Raw genomic sequence first — 10,131 nt, forward strand, 5'->3', positions numbered from 1 at the left:
ACAAGAGCAGGGCACATGGGGAGAGAATTCAGATGTTGATCAAGGCAACTTCACCCCTCTGGTGTTCACCACCTCTGGTGGGATGGGATTGCAAGATGTTTCTATGCAAGACTCGCCGAGGTGTTATCCGAACAGAAGCAGCAGCCTAGAAGTTACCTTACAGCCTGGTTGAGATGTCTACTGTCTTTCTCTCTGCTTAGGTTTGCACTGCTTTGCTTCGGGAACTAGATTTTCAGCCCCAAAGCCGACAGCAGCTGCAGATATTGACTTTGAGGCAACAGTTACTGAATGTTGCATAGATCTGCGGCTTAACTAACTCAACACATAAGTAGCTACTTATGTATTAGGATATTTAATTTTAAGGCAATAAAATGGCAGTGAAGGTGTGGCTATTGGGGGAGGCTGGAGGCCACATTGAAAAGTTAGAACAGTAGTAGTAGTAGTGATAGTACAGTCTCACCCAAAAGTTCATTAACTCAACCAGCCAGCTATTGCTGCACTGCCTGCTTCAGATGTATGAACTTGAGTCTGTTACTTCGAACCTTTAGATTCATTCGTATCGGTTTCATGTTCTGGTTGGTACTGAGACAGTTTCAAACATCTGAAGCTGGCAGTACAGCAATAGCTGGCTGGGAGAGTTAACCAACTTTTGGGTGAGACTGTACAGTAGTTGTAGTAACCTGTCACCTCTCTGCCTTTTTCTCATAAGAACTAGTTTCCTCTGTATGGGACGAAGCAGATGTTGCAGGCGGCCATAACTGTCGCCCGAAGTGTGGAGCACTTTGCCGGGTAACAGCTCATGCTGCGTCTGTGCTAGCCAGAACCAAAATTGCACAAGCTGTGAATGTGCGAGAAACAACCGACAATGTGTGGGGTGTAGAAAGGGTAACAGCTGCTGGATTCCCCATGTCAGGGAGCCGACACAGGAGGCCACGGTGGATATTGCCCGAACACAACCGCCCGATGATATCCTGAATGATAGAAGTGAGTTTACTCCATCTGAAAATGTAGTACAGTAGTACCCTGATTTACGCGGTCAATTGAACCCACAGGGTACCGCGGAAAGTGAAAACCGCGTAAAGTGAACAACAGAACATATGGGATTAATTCCAATAGAGACTGGCCCGACCCCCAAACTCCACTTTTTGACGACACACAACTATGTTGTAGTAAAAATTTTATCTTAACTTTATGATGGTATGAACAAACAAGTAATATAGAAGAGGTTAGGTTAGGAAAAATAAAGGTTAAGTTAGGAAAAATAAAGGTTAGGTTAGGAAAACTAAAAGTTATGTTGAACACTTATGTTAGTAGAAGAGATGGGTCGGCATACGGGGATGGAGGCTGGTTCCGAGGCAGAGGGCAGATTACTGGCCCTCAGGTGAATCACCATTACTAGGTGCATCACCATCACTGTCACTTACAGTTGTCAGGGCTTCCCTGACAAATCCCTCAAAGTCACCTTCACTGTCACTATCACTGGCTCTGGCTGGCTGTGGATGCACGTATACACGGTGTGGTCTTGAGGGCTGAAACTGCCGTGGCTAGGTCAAGCGTCGTCTTTCCTCCCTCCCTCTCTCCCCGGGTGGACACGTCATATTACTTTAAACCAATTACAGCTAGCAGCAGAGGGGGGTAGGGATGCATGGCCAATCACAGTCCGATACGTCATATGATGTCAGTGATAACGCAACAGAGACATGCACTGCGCAACCTTACCGCGCGGCTTGCCCAGACGGAGGCGGGAGCAGGCGGGTGGGGCGAATCTAAAAATAGTGTCGAGCTGGACACTCTGCGCATATATGGGTAGATGAACTGCGTAAAGTGAAAGTTCGGTTCTGGCGAGGCACCGCGTATATGAGAAATCGCTTAAAGTGAAACCGCGTAAAGCGGGGTAATACTGTACCAATAAACGCTGCTCCAACATTAGAAGATGCCCACGAGGTAATTGACAGACAGCCACCACAGTGGAATGGCATGTCGATGGAAAATGTGGATATATAGGTTAAAGAAATCAACTCAGAAGTTGTCAGGTGGTCGCCAGCTAACCTATTTGAACCACCCAAGTGTGTGGCCACCAAAGAGATGATACGGGAGATGACTCGCCTCATAACCGAGTACACTCAGGACAGCTTCCTTGCCCCTTTAGCTCTTCAAATACTGTACTGTCAATAATACCCCATCTATTCTGTCAGAGGACACGCGCAAGGATTAAGCACAAAGAGAATGTGGCAGCAATGAAGAGAAGATTAACAATGTGGTAGAAAGGGGCCCTTGATGATCTCCTACATGAAGCAAGAGCACTACAGGATAGACTAAAATTCATAGGAGACGGAAAGCAAAACACCGGTGACGTTGCAAGAAAGTTTGGAAACAAGATGCGTGTGGGAAAAGTGTCTTTGGCGGTAAGATCTCTCACAGAGGAATCCTCCGGTGGGGTTCTGCCAATAAACAGTGAGACAAACAACTACTGAAGGAGAAACATCCCCCTGCAAGTGAGGAGGAAGGCATCAGGTTCAAGGGTGACTATATCCCGCCAAATGCTGTCATGTTCGAGAAAATAACAGGTGGGATGGTGTGGAAAAAAGCACTAAAAACACAGGGTGGGGCCAGCCCTTCAGGCCTGGATGCAGACAGTTGGAGAGTCATCCTCAGTACTAACAAGTTTGGCACTGTAGCAAGTGATCTCTGCAATGCCATCACTGCCCTTGCAAGAAAGCTAACAACCTCATGCTGTCATCACCTTCATGCTCTGATGGCCTGCTGTCTCATTCCCCTGGATAAGAATCCAGGAAGTTGGCCTTCAGGGGTGGGGGAAGTGCTGAGGCGGATCATCGGAAAATGCATAATGGAGGTGATAAATATGATGTCAGGGCAGCAGCAGGGAACCTGCAAGTTTGTGCTGGCCACCAGGCTGGAGGGGTAGCTGCCATTCACGCCATGAGAACGATATTTGAGCAGCGTGATTGTGAGGCTGTGCTCCTGGTTGACGCTTCCAATGCATTCAACATACTCAACCTCAAAGTTACACTGTGCAACATCAGATCAAGTGTCCAAGCTTTGCAATGTATGTTGAAAATACCTATAAGAACCCATCAGATCTCTATATAACAATAATAAAGGCTCTTAAGAGGTGATACCATCACACAGTCAACTGAGGGAACAACGCAGGGGGACCCTGTTGCAATGGCAATGTACGCAATAGGCCTATCCGTGCTCCAACACACAATCAAATTTGAAACAACCGCAGTCAAGCAAGTGGCTTACGCTGACGACCTTACAGGTGCAGGAAAAGTGGTGGGACCTGATAACATCACGTGGCCCATAAATTGGGTACCACCCAAATGCCAGAACACTATGAACGGGCAGTGGATGTGTTCGGTGGAAGTGAGGTAAAAATAACAAAGGAGGGTCAAAGACACTTAAGGGCGGTAATCGGCATGAAGGACTTCAAGACTGAGTATGTGATGTGAAAGGTAAATGAGTGGGTCACAGCTCTGTCAGATATTGGAGTCATGCAATGCTGGAACTACCTGATGCGCACTATCCCTGATATCGGACCCTGCCCTTTGCCCTCTGGAAGAAGCCATCAGTGTCAATTTCATTCCCAAATTAGTGAAACACTGTCACTTAACCCCAGCAAAAAGGTCAATCCTTGCCCTACCACTGAGACTGGGAGTAATGGGATTGACCAATCTAGAGGAGATTGCTACCACCGAGCATCAAAACTCAGTTAAGCTCACGGCAGCCCTCACCAACCACATAATAGCTCAGAACTCAACAGGCGTCGTGGATACCAGCGAAGTAAGCAAGATTCGACGGTCCATCACGACAGAACGACAGCACGGCCAAAGTGATAATTTGCAGCAACTGATGCTACAAGTACCAGAGAATTTGAAATAAAAAGTATCTGTAGCGCAGGAGGTGGGCGTCACGAACTGGTTAACTATGTTACCGATAAGGGCAAAAGGTTTCAGTCTTAATAAACAAGAATTTACAGATGCCATTGCTTTAAGGTACGGTAGGCCAGTTGAAGGTCTGCCCTCTCAATGCATGTGTGGCTCTTCGTGTGACTATTGATCACGCCATGGTACGCAAGAAAGGGGGCTTCGTATGCATGAGGCATGACATAGCAAGGGATCCCACAGCAAATATATTGAAGGAAATCTGCCGTGATGTCAGTGCAGAACTGACCCTCCTTCCATTCGACGGTGAGAATTTTCAACATAGGACTTAAAATATATCCAACGAAGCCCGTGTTGACGTCAGTGCTCGAGGATTCTGGACGTGGGGACAGCGAGCCTTCTTCGACATCAGGATTTTTTATCCCATGGCCGCATGTTAACGTAACTTAGCTCTCAATGCTGCACACAGGAGAAATGAGAACGATAAGATTAGGGCATATGGGGAGATAATTCAGAACGTTGATCAAGGCAGCTTCACTCCTCTAGTGTTCACAACCTCTGGTCGGTTGGGACCAAGTGCAAGATGCTTCTACGCCAGACTCGCGGAGGTGTTATCTGAATGGAAGCAGCAGCCCAGAATTTATGTTACAGCCTGGTTGAGATGTCGACTGTCCTTCTCTCTCCTTAGGTCGGCTTTTCTCTGTCTCAGGGAAACGAGAGCATTGACTCCAAAGTCGATAACAGTTGCAGATATTGACTATGAGGCAACAGTCACTGAATGCCACATAGATCTGCGACTCAACACAGCAAGGATAGCTACTTATGTACAGTGGTTCCTCGGTTAACAAATGGTTCGGCTAACAAAATTTCGGTTGACAAATTACCTTCCATAAGAATTTTCAATTCGGTTAATGAACAAAAATTTGATTAACAAAATCCTTACGAACATCATTTTGTTCTGCACATCAGCTGATGGGCTAGTCTGCCAATTCAGTAATTCAGTAATCTGTTCTATGTTTACATTCGTTTCCAGTGGAATAAATATCAAGAAAATTGTGTTCTTTAATATTTGTGCAAAATGAATACTAAAATTTAAGTCTAGTACAAACTATTGCATGTTTACATTCAAATTAATCACTGTCCTATAAGAATTCCAGCAATGTAAATTATATTCTCCCCGGTCACTTCTATGAAATTTTATTAGGAAAAAACATAAACTCAATCTAAAGGACATAAATAAACAAATAAATACTTCACTAAACCTTCAGCGCTGTCAAAAGTATCACCTCACCTCCTTCCCTCCCTCCCTCCCTCCCTCTGCCCAGCCAGGGTTTTAGGCTTACAGATTTTATCTTATATAATGTCACAGACTAAAGTTAGGAGATTATAATTTGCATTGCTGGAATCCTTGCAAGACAGCAAATAATTTGTATATAAACGTCATATATTTTGCACAAGAAATAGAAATTAATCACCTGTATCACATTACAGAAGTGATTTAAGAGTAAGAGTGTGTATATATATATATATATATATATATATATATATATATATATATATATATATATATATATATATATATATATATATATATATATATATATATATATATATATATATATATATATATATATACCCCCTATAAAGATATATACAGGGGGGTATATACAGTACAGGTGGCCTATCAAAAATCCGGGAACCTCGGGACCTGAGGAGTGCCGGATTTTCGAAAATGCCAGAAAACTGATGGTTATATTTGCTGTATAAGTTTAACAGAAAATGGCTACCTGTACAGTCCTTTAAACAAAGAAAATTAAACACTTAAGTTAGGATAATATAATTGACATTGCTGGATTCTGTTGTTCACTTAACGCGGTTTTCACTTAACGCGGTACCCTGTGGGTTCAATTGACCGCGTAAAGCGGAGTACTACTGTACTTCATTTTTAGTCCATATAACACGCGGACTTTGAACATATAATCAACGACCTCACCAGCCAGGAATCGAACCCTTGACCTACTGGGTGGGACTAGGGAATGCTACCGACCAACCCACAAGGACACTAAAAGCAGTTCTAGGCTCTGTTATATTTCACACAAAGCCTGTTCATCGAGCTGATGGCGTCGTGAACCTCATTGGGAACCACCCGTGCCTCGTATGTGGTGTCAGTAGCATTTTACTGAATCCAGCTGGTATGAAACACGAGGTACCATATATATATACAGTAGTACCCCGCTTTACGCGGTCAATTGAACCCTCAGGGTACCGTGTTAAGTGAAAACCGGGTTGAGTGAACAACAGAACATATGGGATTAATTCCAATAGAGACTGGCCCGACCCCCAAACTCTACTTTTTCCGACACAATACCTATGTTCTAGTAAAAATAACATCTTAATTTTATGATGGTACATGCACACAATTAATACTTAAGAGAAATAAAGAAATACAGTCACCAAGTTAATGTCCATTCAAATAATGGACTCAACTCCCTCCCCCTCTTCTCACACTACACTGCTGGCTCTTCCCTCTCTGAGAAATTTTGGGGGGAAAACCACTAGATTTTAATAAATAATACCTCAAACTAAAGTTAGGATAATATAATTGACATTGCTGGATTCCTTGTAAGACCAGGAATATTTTGAATATAAATGTCATATATTTTGCACAAAAGATAACATATTTACTCAGAGTAAACATTATATCTAAAATTTGTATGTCTAATGCAAAATCTATGATGTTTATATTCAAAATGATCATCAAATTGAAAGAATTCCAGCAATGTAAATTATATTCTGGCCGGGTAATTTGTATGAATTTTATGAGCTAAAACAAATATCTTCAGTTAATAAAAAAAAATATTCTTCACGACACTATCTGTCAATCAAAGTACCCCACCTTGCCTCCCCCCCTCTTCCAACCGCGCCAGATGGTCGGTCCATCCCAACCCTCCCCCCACCCCCCACCAACCCTCCCTACCAGATGTGTGGGAAAACCAGAATATTTACCTTTTTAATAATAAATAATACCTCAAATTAAAGTTAGGATAATATAATTGACATTGCTGGATTCCTTGTAAGACCAGGAATATTTTGAATATAAATGTCATATATTTTGCACAAAAGATGACATATTTACTCAGAGTAAACATTATATCTAAAATTTGTATGTCTAATGCAAAATCTATGATGTTTATATTCAAAATGATCATCATATTGTAAGAATTCCAGCAATGTAAATTATATTCTGGCTGGGTAATTTGTATGAATTTTATGGGCTAAATAAAAAAAAATATATATTATACTTCACCGTGTATATGAGTAGATGAACTGCGTTAAGTGAAAGTTCAGTTCTGGCGAGGCACCGCGTATATGAGAAATCGCGTCAAGTGAAACCGCGTAAAGCGGGGTAATACTGTACTTCATTTTTAGTCCATATAACACGCGGACTTTGAACATATAATCAACGTGTTTCATACCAGCTGACGTTATGCGTTTTTGGCTTTACTTTGTATGTACTTTTCTGTGAGCTGGAACCAATTACCCAATATCCCATTGATATAATGGATTCGGTTAACGAAATTTTCGGTTAACGAACGACTCTGTGGAACGAATTGTGTTCGTTAACTGAGGGACCACTGTACAGTATTAGCATATTTAATATTAAGGTAATAAAATGGTGGCAAAGGTATGGCTATTGGGGGAGGCTGGAGGGCATTTTGTAAAAAAAAAGAAAAAAGTACACTAGTAGTAGTAGTACAGGTTGTACCTCTCTAGTCCGGCAACCTCGGGACCTGACCGGTGCCGGACCATGGAAATTGCCGTACCATGGAAATTCACCCTTTTCCTGGATAGATAGTGAATTGTGCTTATGCCTGGAAGCACTAGCACCACTTTCTCTGCGTCATGGTCTCTTTGAAGACATATTGAAGGGTTAAATGTCGTATAGTAGCTTCTCAAATTTCGCGAGTTTTTAATTCTTAACGTATTTTATTGAAACACACAAAAAAATAAATAAATAAAAATTTTGACGGCGGAAACTTGAATTTCGACGGGTTTGAACGGCCCGCCAACGTGCAGACGACGTGCATAATCGTGTAAACAGCGTCATTTCTCTTATGTACAAGAGATTCATTATTGTTTATTACTGAATGTCTTTTTTATCGAATTAATGTTTATGTGTGCAAAATGAGCAATAAAATTCATTAATAATACGTAGAATATTAAAACACACGAGGAAATGACACAACATTGTTTTCATTGATTACAAAACCAGTGACTGACTGGTTCTACTTATGAAACTGAAGAAAATAAGACCTTGGTTGTAGCTGTAGTAAAATTAATATGGTTGTTTTAAGTAATGTTATTTAATGTTAATAAATGGAACAATAGAAGTAGCTAACGATAATGGTAAAGGAAAAAAGAGATCGCATATGTAAGTGCGCATGCGCACACGTGAAAACATATCGTCATTACTTTACATAAGAATATGAAAGCAACACTTATTTACTGTTCATATATATTTTAATTAATGTTTCTGAATTTGTTTTTATTGAATTAATGTACATGTGTGCAAAATTAACAATACAATTTATTAATAATACGTGGAATATTAGAGGAGACGAGACGGCTGCCGGCATTGTTTATGTTAAAGCTTACGAAACCAGTGACTGATTGGTTCTACATATAAAACTGAAGAAAATAAGACCCTGAGTTTAGCTGTAGTAAAATTAATGTAAAAAATGAATATGGTTGCTTGAAGTACCTGTAATGTTATTTAATGTTAATAAATGGAACAATATAAGTAGCTAACCATTAATGGTAAAAAAAAAAGTGAGACTGCTTGTATGTAAGTGCGCACATGTGAAAATATATCGTCATTACTCTACATAAGAATATGAAAGCAACACTTATTTACTGCTCATATATATTGAAGGGTTAAATGTTGTACTCTGTATAGACAAGCAGAGAGAGAGAGAGAGAGAGAGCAGCCGAACTGCCGGATGTAAACAAACCTTAATTTCCCGCGGCTTTTTTTTTTTTAAGGGGATTAGCCCACCCGGGCATAGGTCACTGACCCACATTGGGGCCTGAGGGGCAAAAATTTAATACTCCTGTAATAATAATAATAATTCAGAGAAAAAAAAAAAAAAGCTGCCCATCTACCTATTGGACAAACTAAAATCGTTCCGGACCACGGGAGTTTCCGGACCACAGAATGCCGGACTAGAGAGGTACAACCTGTAGTAGTAGTAGCAGTAGCAGTAGTAGTAGTAGCCTGGATGAGATGTCGATTGTCTTTCTCTCTCCTTCGGTCGGCTTTGCTCTGCCTCAGGGGAACGAGAGCTTCTGCCCCTACTCCGACAACTGCTGCAGATGTTGACTATGAGGCTACAGTCACTGAATGCCGCATAGATCTGCTGCTCAACTAATTTAACAAAGATAGGATAGCTTCTTATGCATTAAGATATTTAATATTAAGGTAAATAAATGGTGGCGAAGGTGTGGCTATTGGGGGAGGCTGGAGGCCACAAAAAAAAAAAAAATAAATAAAAGTAGTAGTAGTACCGTAGTTGGTATTTATTTTTGAAAGGTGTGACAATTTTGACAAATGATGTGCTTAGTGCTTGTTAAAAACAGTAAGGTGGTCCACCCGAGGGGAAACACTGTTGCTTTGGGCTATGTTATTGATCTTCATTATGTTGTGACCCAAAATTTTTATATTTCTAAACTTTTTGTACAGGTGAAGACAGTAAGTGTTGCAGGAAACATTGGAGACACTGACATAAGTGAAGGTGTTACTGGTAATGTTATTGTTGCCGTTCATGATTCCGAGATGAGCCTTCATCGCTTAGCAGCACGAGCCCAGATCAATCAGTGGCAGCTTGATGAAGAAGGTAAGTCCTTCTTCTCAAAACAATTTCACTCATACCTTTAATAACAGTCTAAGCTATTGTACCATTTATTTTTACATGGGAAGAGGTGTTTGTTCTTAATGAGTATGGATGGTTAGTGCACGGGCAAGTGGTGCTCAGAGTGTGTGTGTGTAGTAGCAGTCGTAATAATAATAATAATAATAATAATAATAATAATAATAATAATAATAATAATACAAATGATAATAATAAAAATAATAATACAAATAATAATAATAAAAATAATAATAATAAAAATAATAATTATGAATAGTTTTTTGAAAAGGTTCTGCAACCCTAAGGCTGAAAATATA

The 10,131-nt window shown here is 40.7% G+C and overlaps 1 protein-coding gene across 1 annotated transcript in view; it reads left to right on the forward strand.

Moving 5' to 3' along the window:
* Positions 1-9,817, forward strand: part of LOC121864765 (von Willebrand factor A domain-containing protein 5A-like) — a 36,763-nt gene extending 26,946 nt beyond the window's left edge. Inside the window, exon 5 of the mRNA XM_042363931.1 lies at positions 9,646-9,817. The gene's annotated coding sequence lies outside the window, so the exon portion shown is untranslated. The remainder of the gene's footprint in view (positions 1-9,645) is intronic.
* The last annotated feature ends 314 nt before the right edge of the window (positions 9,818-10,131 follow it).

The sequence above is a fragment of the Homarus americanus genome, unplaced genomic scaffold (assembly GCF_018991925.1).
Source record: "Homarus americanus isolate GMGI-L3 unplaced genomic scaffold, GMGI_Hamer_2.0 scaffold6415, whole genome shotgun sequence".
Lineage (NCBI taxonomy): Eukaryota > Metazoa > Arthropoda > Malacostraca > Decapoda > Nephropidae > Homarus > Homarus americanus.